An 18,632-nucleotide genomic window follows, 5' to 3' on the forward strand; every position below is an offset into this window, starting at 1 on the left:
GTCTCACCCGGAAACAACCTAAGTTTGCTTGTTTTCATAATAGAGATCACAGCTCAGATAGACTTCCCAGGAAGAAAGTGCCTCCGTATCAAAGAAATGTGCTCATCCCAGCACCCACTAGCCCTGGCGCTAAGCTTTGTAAAAGTAATGGAAACGCAGAATACCTTTCCCAGTAGACACAGCAGGACTCGTATTTAGGCCACTGGCAGTTTAATTGACTCTAATTTTAGGGATGATGTCCAGAATTTTTTTTAAAACTAGTTTTATTGAGGTATATGTTACATGCCGTAAAATGTACTCATTGTAAGTGTACAATTTAATGATTTTTAGTACATGTACAGAGTTGTACGACAATCTCCACAATCCAATTTCTTACCATTTCTATCAGGCCCAAAAGGCCTGGGCTGCCCATCTGCTGTCACGCCCAGTTCCCACTGCTAGCCCCAGGCAACCGCTAACCTGCCTGCCATCTTTATGGGTTTGCCTTTTCTGGGCATCTCTATAAATGGAAATACATGGTGTGTGGTCTTCAGTAACCGGCTTCCTTCACTTGGCGTAAGGTTTTGAGGTTCACACATATTGCAGCATATATCAAGAGTTCATTTGTTTTATTGCTGAATAGTAGCCCATTGTAGGGATAGACCACATTTTGTTTACCCATTCTTCTGTTTTAACTTATTAAATCTATAAATCCAACTACATGACTAGGCTTATTAGCCTAATCTCGGAATTATAATAAAAAGCCTGCCATATTTTAAAAATATTCTAGGATGTCTAAAATCTCTGTAATATGTAAACATATGTAATAAGGATCCAATATGTTCCCCGGAATTTGTGTGCTTGGAGGGGAGGGTGCTGTTTTAAATAAGAACATCCCTGAATTTCAATTTTTCTATGTTTTAATACAGGTTAAGTATCCCTTACCCAAAAAGCTTGGGACCGGAAGTATTTCAGATTTGGGATTTTTCTCAGATTTTGGAATATTTGCCTTATATATATCAGCATTTTTAGGGTCACGTTGGTGCTCAGAAAGTTTCAGATTTTGAAGCATTGTGGAATTGCGATTTTTTTACTAGGAATATTCAATCTGTACACAGAAATTATATTTATGCTAATCTCCATGTCATGCAAGGTCATCAATTCATTTAACAAGTACTAACTTACTGTGCAAATCGTCGTGTATTAGGAAATAGGAAACATGCAGTCCCTGTCCCACCCCTGCACCTGCCAGTTTACAAAGACATTTGTATTTCAAGACTGCGCTAATAAATCAGTTTGGAGGCATTTGGAACATTTTTCTCCAAATAAAGAATATAAGTAGTTTTAGAGTCCACAGTGAGCCCCCAAAAGTCTTGTTTAAGCCTTAGTTCTTTCTCTCAGTAGACTCTATTGCAGTTGATACTATATACAATAGTATCTAAGGGTATTTGTTGATTCAGTCACTCACCCAAGATGGCCCGAGAGCCTTCTGCATGCCAGGCACTGTTCTAGGCACCATTGACAACACAGCTAATGAACAAAACAGTCTCATGGTCTCCTAAGCTGACATTCTGTATCTGTGAAAGACTTTAAGAAATAAAGGCAGTGTGTGGAGTTGTGCAAAATGATATGGAGAGAAGGCTGGGCACAGTGGCTCACGCCTGTAATCCCAGCACTTCGGGAGGCCGAGGCGGGCGGATCACGAGTCAGGAGATCGAGACCATCCTGGCTAACATGGTGAAACCCCATCTCTACTAAAAATACAAAAAAAAAAAAAAAAACACACAAACACACAATTAGCCAGGCATGGTGGTGGGCGCCTGTAGTCCCAGCTACTCGGGAGGCTGAGGCAGGAGAATGGCGTGAACCCAGGAGGTGGAGGTTGCAGTGAGCTGAGATCACACCACTGCACTCCAGTCTGGGCAACAGAGCGAGACTCCGTCTCAAAAAAAAAAAAAAAGATACGGAGAGAAAAAGAAGAGTCTAAAGGAAGAGAGAAAATGGGGGGCAGGGGTATTTTCCATGCTATTTGGAGCACCTTTCTGAAGGGGGGATGCTTGAACAAAGATCTCAAGGCAGCAGGACTTGGTAGCAGTGAGCCTTCTGGGAAAGTGGTCAGAAAGCATTCCAAGTAGGAGAAGACAGGCAAAGGCCAGGAGGCTAGCCACAAGGTGGATGGGGCTGGAGGCAGAAAGGAGGGACTGTGGCAGCAGTGAAGACTGGTCCCAGAGCCAGGATCACACAGGACTCTCCCTAGTTCCCAGCCTCGGGTGCATATCCCTCCTGCAACTGAAGATTCCACCCCCACAGCAGGTCTCAGGCACACAGACCCATCTGAAGGCGAGCAGCACCAATGCGAGAAGCTGCAGACCCTGACTTAGCAGGCATGGTCTGTCACTGCATGCAAATTCCCGGGCATCTGTCTTCTTCCCTCAGATGGTTCTCCAGATCCTTGTTCACGCAGTGTGTTCTGAATGACCATTTTGAGGCCCTTCCTTTGTAATCGAGCACATTGCTGGCCATTCTTGAAGAGAAATCCTCCCTCCTCACTGTCTTCACCTCCGCTTTTCCTCATCTTGAAGACAGGGTTCGGTGAGCAGCCATCGAGCTGACACGGATGTGGGATTCTGACCCACCCCTGGCCGTTGGTCATCTTCGAGGCCATCTGGATGGTCCAACCGCTGTGTTCAGGGTCCTCACAGAGCTTTTGCCCAATTCCATGAGTCACAAAGGTACAGTTACACTCTGTCAACCAGTCCCACCCACACCACCCATTCTCTGGCCATGAATCCGTCCACCCCAGCTGGCATCTCTCCGGCACAGCAGGAGAGTCGTCCCCTCAGGATCCCCCACTGCCAGCGAGTACCTAATTCAACGAGGAGGCTTCTCCCACGGCCCTGCCCAGTCAGGCAAGCATCTTTATTAAACCATGGGCTTCTGCTCATCATTCCACCCAGCTCTCCTACAATACTAACTTTCTTCTAAAGTCAAGTCCAGAGTTAGGAATTTATATGACAAACATACTTAGTTTATATTCACTCGTCAACCCATATGAACAATGGCTTCATTATAATATCTGCTACACAAAGAAGTTTAGCATCCTGAGCAATTATTTTTCCTTTATGCCGCCACTTACAAACAGTGTTCTTAACTTGAAAATCAGGCCGGGCACGGTGGCTCACGCCTGTAATCCCAGCATTTTGGGAGGCCAAGAAGGGTGGATCACTCGAGGTCAGGAGTTTCTACCAAAAATATAAAAAATTAGTCAGGTGTGGTGACACGTACCTGTAATCCCAGCTACTCGGGAGGATGAGGCATAAGGATTGCTTAAACCTAGGAGGTAGAGGTTGCAGTGAGCCGAGATCATGCCACTGCACCCCAGCCAGGGTGACAGAGCAAGACTCTGTCTCCAAACAAAGAAAAAAAAAAAAAAGAAAGAAAATCAGTAGTTTTACAACAAACCTAAATCTCAGTCCTGTAAAAGGAGTCACAGAAGCCAGCTGTGATTCTAAAATCCATTTGGTTACAGGATGCCTAACCACAAATGTCCCTGGCCTCCGACGTGTTCTCTTTCCACAGCAGGTCTGGGGGCACCGGCAGGAGTCAGCTGCCTTGGTAGCTGGCTCAGAACAGCTTTGGGGGCCTTCTGCAAGATGTGTCACATCTCCAGTTTTGTTTTGTTGTTTTGTTTTGTTTTTACAGGAAGAAAAGCTCTCTGTGTGGAATGTTCTTTGAAGTCGGTTTGCGAGGAATGCCATCTCTCCTGTGATTCAGGAGAATAGAAGTTTCGGTTTTATGATTTTGCAGACAGATCACAGGAAACTGCTTAGCAATTTTTTTTTCTTAGTTGCTTTCCTTGACACTGTTTTTCTTTCCATGGGTACATCATACATCGTTGCCAAACATTGGGTGGATTTGAACTGATTGAAAGAGGCTCGATTTTCTGTGAACAATTTGTCCTTGTGCTATCCTGATTGTCACTCGCCTATAACTTATTTAATTTCACATCTCAGCAAATACAGCATTATTTCTCCAATAGAGTTGGCTTCTGATAGAATCACTCTACTGGTTATTTATCATACATATCTGTCATTGAATTACCTATTGCAGTAGTATGATTTACTCAATTGTACATAAAAATGTAACATAAAATAACATTTTTCCTGTGTATACTCCTTCATTATTCTACATGAACCCTAGGTTAGCCAATTCTACAGAAATTCAGTGACAAATAATGGGTGGACGATGGGAAGATAAAAGATTAGTGGGCTCATGACCTTTCGATAACAAAAGAAATTCATCCTCTAAAAAAATTATTCTTTTAAAATAGTTTTTTTTTCTCAAGTGGTAATCAGGAAACCAATTCTAGGAAACCAATAAGGAAAAAAAGAGTTTAAAAATAGAATGATTTTATTTTTTCCAAATACAACAATACTATGTCAGTACATTTTAAAATATAGGAAAGGGAAATAAAGTGTGCTTGTCTTTGCTCTTGTCAAACCACCATTAATCTTGGACCAAAAAAGAAGGAGAAGAAAGAAGATGACAACAGCAATTCCTTTGGGAAAATTTTCTGTGTTCTTGAGCCCACTGTTGGGTTACCCTTTTTTTTTTACATTTCACGCACAAGGTGAAATATGACTTGTTTTTGAAGTTGCCTGGCTTCAAAATACTCTGTGAAATGGACAGCCAGGTTTTCTTAGCTATACAGTCTTTTAGTTGGCAAAGATTGTGTCAATACTCGTATGTTGAAATAAATTACCTATTATCCAATACCTTCTCTTGGATCAAGTTTTCATTTGTTTTGTTCTATTTGGCTTCAATTTTGAATCAAAGCAAGTTTTGAGTAGTCTCATTTATATTGAAAAGTTTGTCTATGTCTATTCTAGCTTACTTTAATTTTGCTTTTTCTTCTTTTCTCCCTATCAGAAATTGATTTTGTATATCTGGATAACCAATTCTTTAAAAGTTCATCTGAAAAATATGCTGTATATTTACCAAGCATACCCACATCTGTTTCTCCAAAGTGCTTCCCAGCAACCACATCTCACCCGCTGAATTTATCCCCAAGTTGCTCCCAATCTATACAGGAATTGGAAACAGGAGATTGCCCCCTATCTATAACAGATCATCTCTGCAGGGCAGCAGAGTGATAAAAACCTAATTTTCAACCAAACTTCTGCATCTCAATTTTAAAAAGTTGCTGAGAACATATGTGAAATTATCTATGTTGTCAACTGTACTCAAGACAACTGAAAGTACTTATAGATGTTCATTTTATGATTCAAGAAAACAATTAACTTTCTTGATATAAATTTGCAAGTAGATGCAGGTGAGCAGAAACGTACAAGGTTTCACTTTAGACACTTTGTACTGAATTGTAACTCAATTTGTTAGACATCATAATTTACATTTTAAATATTATTTAACACATAAAAACTTGTCACCTTGGTATAATTATACCCCAAGCAATTTGTCTGGGTAACTATAGCAACAATTGCAGAAACAGTTTAAAATACAAAATTGGTACAATTTTAGAATCAAGAATTATGGAGGATTTATTGCAGGATGTAGGGCTGCTGTACTCAAATAGTTGTACATATACTACTATGAAAATGGATTCCTTGACTGGGATATATTATAAATTCATTTGTTCTGTCTTGCACACCATCTGCTTTGTAACTCAAACCTCTTCATTGGGATGAGTTTTTGATGTTAGTTAATTGTAGAGTTCATGATTACTTGTCTACATAATACAATGCCTTTATACTTTTGGCTGGACATTTAGCAAAGGTTTTCTGCCCCTCCTCCACATCTTCCTGTATCAAAAGAAAAGACTCAGTTTCAATGACTTTATGACCAAAAAAGAAATCATTGGAAACTCTTCAAACTCATCACCAAGTTAAGTAAAACCGTGTCACGATTCAGATACGCAGCTCTCTCTAACATCAGGAGCGTCTGACATCGTCCCCAAAGAGCTGGCATCTGTTATTTTGGGCCCCTAGCACACAGCACAGAGAAAGGCTTGTTGGTTGTAACATTTGTCCTTCAGCAAGAGGCTAACATGACTCTGGAACTAAATTTCTTACTGCAAATCCACGGATGAGGCTTCAGAAGGCACCTGACTCTCTAAAATTTATGCAGAAGTTTGGATAAATGTGTTTGTATTTATTTTGGTCTCGTGGTCAATACGTTTTAACAGCCTCGGTGCTGTAAGTTTCTGTGTTTCATTCTCGCAAGACACGTGATGAAATCATTGTAAAGGGAAACGGCAGTGAAGAACACAGGCTTATTTTAACCAAATTCTGAACATCTCAAAAATTTCTTTTGGACAGAGACAAGCTTTACCACCCAGGAGACCAAAGCCTTTGCTCTCAGCAGGGATCTCGCAGCTGTTTGACATTACAACAACCAAATGAGTTAGTGCAATTCACAAAAGACATCAAATGATTAGCATCATCTGTCTTCTCCCTGTTAATAAAAGTACATATTGGCTAAAAGCACATAAAAATAGATGTCAGTTTGTCACCCCCATGCTTCAATGTGTATACAAATGCTTAGCGTGACCTCACGGAGCAATGTGGATGAGCAAGCTTCTATAACCAAAGTTTTTAAAAGAAAGAAACTCAAGGAAAAAAACATCTGTGTTTCAAGTGAACCAAACAATTACACTTAGGGCTGTTTTTTCATGAAAAACAAACATAGAAAAAGAAATCTTTTGGAAGGGAAAAAAATCCATGTTTCTTTTGGTGTAAATACAGGCACAGACAAGAAAGTTATTTCAGTTATACATAACTTAAAGGTATTATCCGCCTTAACTGAAACTGTATAAAGTGGTCAGGATAAACATTACACTCTCTAAAATAATGAAACTGGCATTAATTAGCAACAAATTTAGCAATCCTAATTAGGTATTGAAAAATCTTTCTTATTAAAGTCTGGTTTTGTGTTTCTGTCTCCTTATGAACAGACTACCTCTATAATTAATAACATATCTGCTGATTCCAAACTCAGCCATTAGGATAGAGCTCTTCTGGGTAAGCTAGACGTAAAACTTGTCTTTCTTCAAAACGAACTAGAACAATCATTTGTGACTCCTGATGTGTTAACTAAAGTACCCCTAAAAAGCAGAACGGTATGAAACAAAGCTCACGCTATCTTCCCTCAATTTCGATTTCTTTCTGAGTAAATGCAACAGTCACAAGGAAGACAGATGTCCAGACAAGGAAGAGTTTACAGGGATCTTCTTCTCTGGAAGAGACCTTTCTAGTTAGAGCACTTAGGTCTGGCCGCCACCTTTCCTGTCCCCTCTTCTAGCAAGGCTGACAGCTCTCCATAGCCACCGGATCAGCTCCCCCAACCCCCGGCCCCCAAAATGAAATTACTACAAGATCTGCCTGGTTCTGCTGTTTGTTGCCTGGGACTCCCGCCCACTCGCCCAGGACCCAGCAACTGCCTGTGGCGCCTGGTCCTCAGAGCGCTCGCTCGCAGCGCCCCCTGCCGGGAATCCCGAGGACGCCGCAGGCGCAGGAAAGTTAAATCCCAACTCTGGCCGCGGCGTCCAGGTACAAAGCAAGCAAAGGGCTAGGAGGTGAAGGCGCTTCCCGCCAAAGCCCAGGGAACCAGGATGTGACCACGCCAAGCCAGGCACCGGGCGCCGCGGGTAGCGAGCCGCGGGAATCACTCCTCCACGACTGTTCCCACGCACATCTTGGGAAAAACCGTTCCCTCTGGGGCCCAAAACCCTGAGCCAGGGTTTGTAAAAATCCGTGGAGCACCGGAGGGATACCTGGGGAAAGGCGCTTGCCTAGCTGCAGCCCACCTGGCTGGTGGTTCCCCAGGCCTCTGCACCCCGCTTTAGTATCTTTCATTAACCAAGGCGCTTGGCGGAGTTGAGCCCAAGTCCCACCGCCTCCCGGTTCCCCTGTAAGGAAAGCAGGAAAACCTGCCCAAGCCGGCGAGGCTGCGAGGTAGCGGCTCGCGGACCGCCAAGTCCCGACCTCCGTGTCCCCCGCCCCCGGCTCCCGGCAGTGGGAGCCTGGAGGCGCGCGGGTGCGAACACAGACCAGTGTGCGCACCTTTCCGGGTGTTGGGCAGGGGTCACGTCTCGCCCACCGCGACGCTCCGGCTCCTTACCTCTCCATGCTCAGACCTCGGCACAGGCGGGTACACAAACTTCCAACCCGTGCACTAGCTCAACTGTGGGCGCCCCCGGACTGACGGTGGTCCTAATCCTGTACGCGGAACCCCCGCCCAGGTGCTTGCTGATGGATCCCACCCGAGATCGGCACCACCCACCAGCCGACGGCTGCAGTCTCCCGGTACCGGCCAGCGGCGCGGCGCGGCGCGGCGCGGTCAGGGGCTCCGGCCAAGGCCACGCAGGGATCGGGCGGGGGTCGCTCACCAGGTGCGGGGCGCGCTGGTGCCAGTCATCCAGTGCCTGGGGCCAGAGCGGCTCCGAGGATCCTCTTCAGCACCTGGCTAGGGAAGTGGAAGCAGCAGCTGCAGCCGCCCCCTACTCGCTGCGCTCCAGAATGGGGGCACCCGCTTGGGGGCCACGAGAGCAGTCCCCGAGCGCGTAGCCAACCGGTGGGTGGGCAGGTTCGCGCCCAGCAGAGACGACCCGCGAAGTGGCAAAGTTGGGTTTCTGAGACAGCTCCGCAGGGCAGTCGCGGGTGGGAGAGGGGAGCGCCCCGGGATAAGTCACACTGGCCGGGCCTCCCCTGCAAAGGGAAGGTGGAGGGCCGGGGCTGCAGCGGGCCAGGGGCTGCGAAGCCCACCCGCGGCGGGAAAGCAGCGCTCGGGAGCGGGCGCAGCGAGAGCAGCCGCCACCGGCGCCGCCTTCCCGGCGAGTAGATCCGCGCGGGGCGAGCGGGCGCGGAGAGCGCGGGGCGGGGAGCGCTGGGCCTCCTGGGCCCGCCCCCGCCCCGCCCCCGCCCCGCCCCCGCCGCCGCGCCTCCTCCTCCTCCTCCTCCTCCTCCTCCCTGCCGGGGTGAAACTCCAGCGCCGCACCCGCGCCTGACCTCCCTGAGCCCCGCCCCTTCCCGGTACGGGACCCCCACCTTCGCTCCCGGGAGCCCCGCTGCACCCCAGAGTTCCATTCCTGCTTCCCCAGTGCGAGTGCGGCCGAGCGCTGACTTTTGGGGGCTCCCTTCCCCGTCTCACTGGGTCCCTCTGCGGCTCCCCCGCCCGCTGTCCCGCCTCAGACGTGGCTGCACCCCGGAGCGGGGCGCCGGCCGAGACCTGAGACGTGGCGATGCCGCTCTGCCGGCCTCGGCTCCAGGTACGTGCTCTTCCCTCGGCTGAATCTGGCCCTGGGTTTGGGGGGCAGGGGCCGTCTGGTCCTCCGGAACTCGAACTTTGTGATTTTGTTCTTTCTGTGTGACACCCTCATCCGTTCTGAGAGTGAAACTCCTTAAAGAAGACGAGAGAGTCAGTCGTTGCGGGTTCTTGGAGGAGCCCTTTGGGGGTGAGCCTCCCGGCTAGTTTGGGTCGATTTCAGAAGGTTGAAGTCCAGGAAATGAACAAATCTGACGAATCAAGGAGGCAGGTGGAGGGGTCCCCAGGTAGCCACGCTGAGCGTTAAGAGAGAAGTCCCGTATGGTCAAAGTCATTCGTCCAATTCTGAGCCGAATATTCCTTGTTGCTCTTTTGCAGGATCTTTGGGCCTTACTAAGTACTCAGGTGAAAAGTTTCTAGTTGGAAAGCGAGTAAAGTACCTTTGAAGACGTGTGTAATTGGATACTTTGTTGCAGGTTTTCAGCTTCTGAAGCAGGCGGTGGGGGAGAGAGGGAGGTTGTCAGCCTCGCGAAAAGAGCAAATGGTAAAGTTATAGGAGTATAAGGTATAAAACTTGGGTGCGGAGTCCTGACTGGCCTTGAGTGGCCCTTTCCCGCTGGATGGGGGTACGGGACAGTATCTCTGGGCCCTTTTTTCTCCATCTGCACCTCAGAGGGAGGCTTGAAGGTCCCTGCATGAAGAAACGCGTGAATTGCCCTCTCCTAACCGCAGTGAGGTAGGGACCCGGTAAGGACCCGTGTTCACACCAGCGCCCTTCCAGCCGGTGGTGGGTTATGGATGGGCCTCGCTGGTCCTGGGCATGGTCCAGCGCGTCCATAAGGGTTCCACTGAGCTCATCAATAAAACAAAGAAGCTGTTGCAGGCTGCAGGGTGTCATAGCTCTCGCACAGTAGCCATGCAGACCTGAGAGGACAATGGAAATACAAATTGCCATCGATGTGTCTATTTTCTAGAACTTTTTTTTTTAATAAAAGAGTTAAGTGAAAGCAGTTCCGAAGGTTTCTATGAAAGCCCAGCCCATCCCCAAATGCTCAGTTTCTGGCACGTGTGATCTGGCTGTCTTGGGTACTCAGCCCTTACTGGGATTTCCTTTAAGGCCTCTGGGAGGAAGTGTCAGTAGCCGGCAGGCCTCCTTGGCAAGCATTTCTCCCTGGGTTGTGGCGGGGGCTCCTGGCCTGCTATGTGGCAGCTGCAGGCTCCTGGGGACCTGAACGAAAAGCTTAACCGTTCTCCCTTCCCTTGCTTGGCACTTAGGACACTAGTTCCATTCCAGACATTCCGATTCTCTTGCCTACGTGGCACAGAGGCCTAGGAGCCTCCCTGTGAGGCAGAGGCAGGCCAAGGTCTTGCCTGGCTGCTTCTAGAGGGGAAGATGTAGGGAGGAAGCTGCCTTCTGCTTGGATTCTGCAGCCTTTGCATGGACCTGTGGAGCCTATGTGGCCAGGGTGAAGGAGACAGAAATTAGAACCCAATGTATTCAGCTAATCCTCTTCTTGCCTCTGAACATTGCAGTTAATACTTTAAAAGAAAAAGAAAAAGAAAAAATTCTTGGCATATAGAGCTAAGCAGTGGGAAGAAGATAGCTTTCTACAGCATAACCCAGTAGGTCTGATAACATAACACTTAACTGGATAAATTCTGTAATTTTGTGTGTATGCAGGGGGAGAGTTGAATTCAGTTTTGCTGTTTACAGGCTGCACCAATGCTCTGTTAAAAGATGTATATTTTAGTGATAATTACAAAATAATTGCTAATAAGCAGGTAAATAAACCAAATTATAATTTAGAGTGCATCCTTTGTTTAAAGTGAAATGGATCTAAATTGAGGATGTAATTTTGAGTTTTAACCTGGGGAAAGTTCTTTTTATTTATTTATTTTTTTGAGACGGAGTCTTGCTCTGTCGCCCAGACTGGAGTGCAGTGGCGCGATCTCGGCTCACTGCAAGCTCCGCCTCCCGGGTTCACGCCATTCTCCTGCCTCAGCCTCCTGAATAGCTGGGACTACAGGCACCCGCCACCACTCCGGGCTTTTTTTTTTTTTTTTTTTTTTTTGTATTTTTAGTAGAGACAGGGTTTCACCAGGTTGGCCAGGATGGTCTGGATCTCCTGACCTCGTGACCTGCCCGCCTCGGCCTCCCAGAGTGCTGGGATTACGGGCGTGAGCCACCACACCCGGCCAACATGGGGAAAGTTCTTTACCTTTTCTCAGCTACAGTGTCTTCACCAGGAGCTTAGACACACCAGCCTGGCAGGGGGATGTCAGTTGTCTGCTTGAAAGGAGAAAGACAGTAATCTGTGTAAAATACTCACCCAGCCCCCAACATATAAGCAGGCTTTCCATAAACAAAGTCATTTTGAAGTATATACAAGTATTTCTTTTTTCTAAACAAAATTTTTCTTTTTTTTTTCTTTGTAAAGGTCTTACTTGCTAGAAAGCTCTCTGAATTACGCTGCTTCTCATCACATAAAACTAAGGATGATCATTTTTAAACAAACAAACAAAAATATTTAGTTCTCTTCTTTTCAAAATAAAATACAGCTTTCCCCAAACTGTTTTAGGTGAGCCATGCACACAATGTGAAAGAATGAGGAAACCAACAAAACACTTGGTGAAAATGATGAATTCTGGGGCGCTGATTCATGTGACTTGAAAAACGCCATCCATTTCCTGATTCACCTCACTTTTGTTCGGAACTATGAAAGATCACTTACATTTCTGTACTAATTGACCAATTTTGTCTTGTCTTTACTTCCCTCCCTAGTGCTTGAATTTCAGCCACATCCCTAAGCTGCCATCTCAGACCAGAGGAACAGGGAGGGGGCTTTCTGGAAAGAACATCACCTGGAAGAAATCAGGACATGACTGTGGGCCATGAGTGACCTTCAAGGAAAGCCAGGTATCTGTGGTATTTAAGATGTGGTAAGATTGTATTAAAATTATAGAAAAAACCTCAATCCAGAAATCGTGGCCTCTTGACATTTACATCTTAACTGGATTTTCCTGCCAATGAGACACATTACAATCATCCTCCATGAGTGTTCTCTTTTTACCTGTCTTCATTCTTTTAGATCCGTGACATTTAAGAACTGAAGAAACGAAAAGATTGTCTGATCAGTCCCATCGGTCTTTTTCCTAATGCTAAACATTGATACAAAGATGTGAAGTTTGATGTCTCACTAAGACTGCCTAGTGCTGCTTTATTGCTCACCTACTTCAAAGTATTGGGAAAACATGATTATGGGTACAGGTGAGGCTGGGTTGCACCCAAACAGGTTTCTTTTGTCAGATTCTTTTGATGGATTAGGAATCTACAAGTGGGGAGATTTAAGGGAAATAGCCCCTACACTTGCATTTTCTTTAGGTCTTTAGGGTTCTCTTACCCTGAGAAACACGCATTCCTCTTTAGTGTAGCAGCCCACTCTATTGGCAAAGTTAAGCAGACTAGTTTTATTTAAAAAGAGCCACCCAGAACCTTAGACAGATAGAAAATACTTGAGGCGCAGATGAGAGTGAGCACAAATGTGCATAGCACATGCAGTTTCCTGGCCCTTAAACTCAAGGGCCACGTCAGTCTGCTCCTCCAGGCACAGCCTGGGACCCCATCATGTGCCCGGCTCTGCAGTCTGAGCTTCTACTCAAGTCCACCAAGGCCTGCCTCACACAGCCCATGTCTGGTCAGAGGGTTGCACTTTGCCACTGCCATATGTTCCCAGAGGTTGGCACAGCATGACCTGGACCTCACCTAACCCAGGCAAACTCGGCTCATCTTTGAGCTCTGTGGAACCCATTTCTCACGGAAGAACCACATTTCCGCACCTCACAGCCATGTTCAAGGAAGCAGCCTGGGTAAAGCAATGACTCAAGGATACAACAAGCAGACCACACAATTAACAAGACGTGCTGACTCGCAGGAGCAGCTGGGGGAGGGTAGGTGTCGTTTTCCCTGTTTATTTTTTTTCTTAAGAAGAGTTTACTGATTCTTCTTTCAGTACGGGCCTTTTAATAAGATACTGTGCTTTACTTCAGCTATGTGTGCAGAAAATTAAAGGATTCTAGAAGTCTGAAAGTGTTTTGCCTTGTCCTCTTGGTTAAATTTCTGGCTATATTGTCTAGCAACTCAATTTGCTTAAACAAAATTGGTGTGTCGAAAAAGCCCAAGTCATCTTTTATAAGTATGGTCTGGGGAGAAGAAAAAGAAAATGCTAAGTTTAAAAGATTTTTGGACTATCTGAAGAAAATACAGATAGCTTGTGGCATGGAGATAAAGCCTCGGGATGGTTTCCAGGCTGTTATTTTCTGACATTGAGTCTTGTATATATCTTGAATGTCTATAAGCAAAGAATGGCTATACATTTTTTTTAAAAGATATGTTTTATACTTATTAATCAATGTCCTCTCTGTTCCTCTGCCTTTGAAAATAGAGCTTTGGGGAAAAATAAGTACCTTTGGAAATATGTTTTCAAAAATAATATTCATCCTGCTTAGATTTAGAAGCACAGATTGCTCTGCCTTAGTTTATTTCATTATTTACCAGAGAGATTAACTCAAAATAACCTTGAGTTAATGAAAAGATGGTTTATTAAGTGAAATTAAATCCAAAAGTAAAATGTCTCCTGAAGCAAATCCGTAGAAAGAAGAGCCATCAAGGATCCAGTGGGCCCTCCAGCAAGTGCTGTTTCAGACCCTCCTTTCCATTCCAGTCTCGTTGCCATAATTCACAGTGTCAGTGTCTCTCACCCAAAATACCAACACCTCCTCTTATTGTCTCCCTGACTCCAGTTCCAGTGATCATTCCCCAGTCAGCAGCATCACACCCACCCCTCACACACACATCGTTATCATCATTACCCTTAATAACACAGACCTGATTTTATTTGAATTGGAAACCACTTGGCTTTAAAAAAAAAATCTCCCTTGCAGCTAGGTGAGGCCATAGAACTCAGCCATAACCCATAAGATGTAAGTGGAGTAGGATTCTAAGACAGGCTTTGTAAAAGGGAGCAGACAACTAAATGGGCATGATCTTTCCTGTCCTTCTCTCCTAGGTCTGGATTCCCACCTGGAAGTTGATTGTGATGGTGGAAATACCAGGCACTTGTTGGGTGCAATGGCTCATGCCTGTAATCCCAGCACTTTGGGAGGTCGAGGTGGGTAGATCACCTGAGGTCAGGAGTTTGGGACCAGCCTGACCAACATGGTGAAACCCCATCTCTACTAAAAATACAAAAATTAGCCAGGCATGGTGACACGCACCTGTAGTCCTAGCTGCTCGGGAGGCTGAGGCAGGAGAATCTCTTGAACCAGGGAGGAGGAGGTTGCAATGAGCCAAGATCATGCCACTGCACTCTAGCCTGGGTGACAGAGGGAGACTCTGTCCCAAAACAAACAAACAAAAAATGAAATGCCAGGCACCAGTTTAGACTCTTGAGGATATAAGTTATGAGCCAAGGATAATGGTGTAAAAAGTAGCCTAAATCCCTTGTGACTCCATAGAGCCCCTGCCTCAGTCCTGAATTACCTAACCCCAGACTTCATGACCTGAGAAAGAAAGAACTTTCTGTTTTGCTTTAGCCATCATTGTTTCTGTTCTGTTTTTAGCAGGAGAATGTGATTCCTTACTGATAGAGGGAATTCAGTTCCTCCAGGTCTGGCAGCCCTGAAGCTTCATCCCTCAACATTGCGGCCTATGCAGCCAGTGCCCCTCCTCCTTTCTCCCACCCAGCTTTCCCATCTGCAACCAAGCTTGTTGCACACCATGTGCCAGACGTACGGCTGCACATTCAAAAGAGAATGAAAAGACACACAGAGGCGATCCCTGCCCTTTCAGAAGTTACAGCTTACCGAGTTACAGCTTACTGAGTTATGGAACCCACAAGTATGTAATTCTAAACCCTGATACATGCTATGAAGGACAAATATATGGGTGTCTGGTTTAGTCTGGGGAATGGGAGAGGCATCACTGAAAAAGTAGCATTTGAGATGAGAGTTGAAGGAAGAATAGAGACCAGCAAGAAAGTGGGAAAGATAAAGGATGAGAGTAAGACTCCAGAAAAGGGTGGAAATGGTGATTAACTTTGGAATTTAATTCAAACACACTTGTTAAAGTATCAAGGATAGTAATAGTAATTGCAAATGAATAGCAATAGATACTGTCATAGTCCATTTCAGGCTGCTATAACAAAACGCCTTAATTCTCAGTAACATCTAAACAATTGCAATTTATTTATCACAGTTCTGGAGGCTGGAAAGTTCAAGATCAAGGCACCAGCAGGTGAAGGCAGAGTCTCTGCTTCCAAGATGGTGCCTCGTTTCTGCGTCCTCTGGAGGAGAGGACCACTGTGTCCACACATGGCTGAAGAGCTGGATGGAGAAAAGGGCCCAGCTAATTCCCTCCAGCCCTTTTACAAGCCGCTAATCCCACTTATGAGATCACAGCCCTTACAGCCTAATCACCTCCGAAAGGCCCCACCTCTTAATACTGTTGGATTGAGAATTAACTTTCAACATGAATTTTTGGGAGGATACAGTCAAACCATAGCATTCTTCTCCTGCCCCCTCGAAATTCATGTCCTCATATACAAAATTCATCCCAAAATTGATAACTTATTGCCAAAATTCTTAACGTGTTCCAGCATTAACTTTAAAGTCTTAAGTCCAAGGTCTCATTTAAACATGATCTATATCAGATACAGCTGAGACTGAAGGTACACTTCATCCTAAGGCAAACTCCTCCAGCTCTGAGCCTATGAAATCAAACAAGTGATGTGCTTCCAAAATACGGTAGTGGTACAGGCATAGGATAACATTCCCATTCAGGAAGGGAGAAATGGGCAAGAAGAAAGTGTCACAGGCCCCATGGAAGTCCAAAACCCAACAAGGCAAACTGTTAAATCTTGAGGTTTGAGAATGGTCTTTTTTGGGTCCATGTTCATCCGTACACACTGGGGCAAGGGTTGGACATCCAAGGGTCCATCCAGCCCTACCCCCATGGCTTTGCTGGGCACAGCCCATGCTGTAGCTCTCACAAGTTGGAGTCTAGTGCCTGTAGCTCTCCTAGGCTGGCATTGCACACTGGTGGCTCTACCAGTTTGGGATCTCGGGGGCAACCCTGACCCCACAGCTCTGCTGGTCATTACCCTAGTAGGCACCCTCTGCACCTATCTCACCTTTGGGACAGTGCTCTGGGCTCTGGGCACTCCAAGACATCTTTTGAAATCTACATGGAGATAGCCATGACTCCACAGCTCATACACTCTATATAAATGCAGAGTTGGCACATCAAGAATGTCACCAAGGCTTATTACTTGTACCTTTCAGAAGGGTGGCCCAAGCCACATCTGAGCCCACTTGAGCCCCAGCTGGAGCAGCTAAAAAGCACTGTGTTAGAATGCGGAGAACAAATATCTGAGGAGGCCGCAGGCAGTGAGCCCTGAGGTGCCACAGGTGCCCTGGGCCCCTCCCTTGAAACCTTTCTGACTTGAAGGCCCTGGTACTCTGGGATCATGATGGGAGCGGCAGCCTCAAAGATTGAAATGCCTCTGGAATCATTCTTCTATTGTCCGGATAAATAGCGTCTGGCTTCCTTATAGCCACACTAATATCATATCAAACGTTATGTTTGCTTAGCCATGCCCTTGGTATTCTCTGAATATTCATTTGCAATTACTATTCAGAGGGCTGAGCATGCCCTTTGAACCTTTACAACCTGGAAAGACTGAAAATTTTCCATATCTTTAAGTTCTACTTCCCTTTTTATTGTAAATTCATTTTTAATTCATTTCTCTTCTCTTGCATTTTATGATAAACAGTCAAGAAAAGCCATGTAGTACCTTGAACACTTTGCTTAGAGATTTCTTTCACCAAATATCCTAGTATATCACTCTTAAATTCTGCCCTCCACGGAGCACTAGAATGCAGACACAATTCGGCCAAGTTCTTTGCCACTTTATAACAAAGATAGCCTTTCCTCCAGTTTCCAGAACATTTCCATCTGACACCTCACCAAAATGACCTTTAGCATCCATATTTCTACCAACATTTTGATTACAATCTTTTACATAATCTCCAAGAAGACTGAGGCTCTGTCTATAACTCTTCTTCTGAGCCTTTACCTTTGACAGTCCATTTATGGAAATCTAGGCTTTTTCTAGCCTACTTTGCCAAACTCAGCCTCTACCCATTACCCAGTTCCAAAGTTGCTTCCACATTTTCAGGTATTCACTACAGCGGCACCCCACTACTCATTACCAATTTCTGTTTTAGTTCATTCCAGGTTGCTATAACAAAAACCTTAAGCTGGTTACTTTATAAATAATAGAAATATATTTCTCATGGTTCTGAAGACTGAGAAGTCCAAGATCAAATCACCAGTAGGTTCAGTATCTGGTCATTGCTTCCAAGGCAAAATTAATCCTTATTTTATTATCAGCATTCCAGTGAATAGAAGAATCATAGGCCAAATACTAACAAATTCAAGGATGTTTTATCATTAGAAAATATGCTAATATAAATCACCCCATCAAAAAATTTTTAAAAAACCATATGATTATTTCAATAGCTGCAGAATATGTTTTGATAAAATTAAACATGTGTTTGTCATTCAAAAAAAAAAAAACCTCTTAGCTAACTAGTAATAGAAGGGAATTTACCTAAATTGACAGACTATCTACCAAAAAAAAAAAAAAAATCAACAAAAAACTTGTTATTTAGTGGTGAAAAGTCTTAGGCATTCAATTGAAAGAGAAGATCAAGACAACCTGTACTTTCAGTCACTGTTGTTGAAGAGAAATATCTGTAAGGACAAATCAAATCTCCTTATGGATATTTCTCTTCAACATCTAAACAGTGATTGAAAAGGGAAAAGTTAACTTTTAATTTCAGATGATATAATTGTATCTAATAAAAACACTTAGGAAAATCTGCATATCAACAATTAGAATAAAGAGAAAGCTCTATTAAGTTCTGAAAGACTTTTGTGAAAAAATTATAAAGCTAAATTTAAATCCTAAAGAAGAACAAAATAAATGTATGCTATTCCACATTGATGTATTGGAAGATTCAGTATATAATACCTTGAATATAAAATATTCATACAGAAATATCCATGCTACCCAAATTTATCCTTCAATACAATGTATATCTCATCAAAATCTCAACTGGCTTTTTACAAAACCTAACATCCTAAAGTTTATAAGCAAAGCAAACACAAATTTCCGTAAGTGATTAAGGAATGTCTGTAGATTAGGAACAAGGTTGATAAGCATCATATCAATATTGTTCATAGGGCTATAGAAATTAAGACATGGAGATATTGACCCAGGGACAGACATAGAGAATAATAAACAAATCCTATA

The 18,632-nt window shown here is 44.6% G+C and overlaps 1 protein-coding gene, 1 long non-coding RNA gene and 1 other non-coding gene across 12 annotated transcripts in view; 2 read left to right on the forward strand and 1 right to left on the reverse strand.

The window, feature by feature from the left end:
• SEMA5A (semaphorin 5A) overlaps window positions 1-8,833 on the reverse strand; it is a 644,602-nt gene extending 635,769 nt beyond the window's left edge. For 4 of the 8 annotated variants that reach the window (XM_065546091.2, XM_065546089.2, XM_005556585.4 and 1 more), the window contains exon 1: window positions 8,384-8,833. The gene's annotated coding sequence lies outside the window, so the exon portion shown is untranslated. Of the gene's footprint in view, window positions 1-8,115 lie in introns of all 8 variants that reach the window. The other 4 variants (XM_073993139.1, XM_065546090.2, XM_073993141.1 and 1 more) reach the window with 1 other exon arrangement.
• Window positions 8,834-8,965: 132 nt separating this feature from the next.
• On the forward strand, window positions 8,966-17,111 carry LOC102138282 (uncharacterized). 3 transcript variants are annotated; one of them, XR_010587298.2, is made up of 7 exons: window positions 8,966-9,262; window positions 12,041-12,175; window positions 12,348-12,526; window positions 13,103-13,206; window positions 14,325-14,426; window positions 14,878-15,154; window positions 15,512-17,111. It is a non-coding gene; the product is annotated as an uncharacterized lncRNA (long non-coding RNA). The 3 variants fall into 3 exon arrangements; XR_006699009.3 differs by lacking the exon at window positions 13,103-13,206; XR_012413585.1 differs by lacking the exons at window positions 12,348-12,526; window positions 13,103-13,206.
• LOC123574290 (small nucleolar RNA SNORD123) lies at window positions 11,887-11,956 on the forward strand. Its single transcript, XR_006699173.1, has one exon. It is a non-coding gene; the product is annotated as a small nucleolar RNA SNORD123 (small nucleolar RNA).
• Window positions 17,112-18,632: the final 1,521 nt, after the last annotated feature.

This window comes from Macaca fascicularis, chromosome 6 (assembly GCF_037993035.2).
Source record: "Macaca fascicularis isolate 582-1 chromosome 6, T2T-MFA8v1.1".
Lineage (NCBI taxonomy): Eukaryota > Metazoa > Chordata > Mammalia > Primates > Cercopithecidae > Macaca > Macaca fascicularis.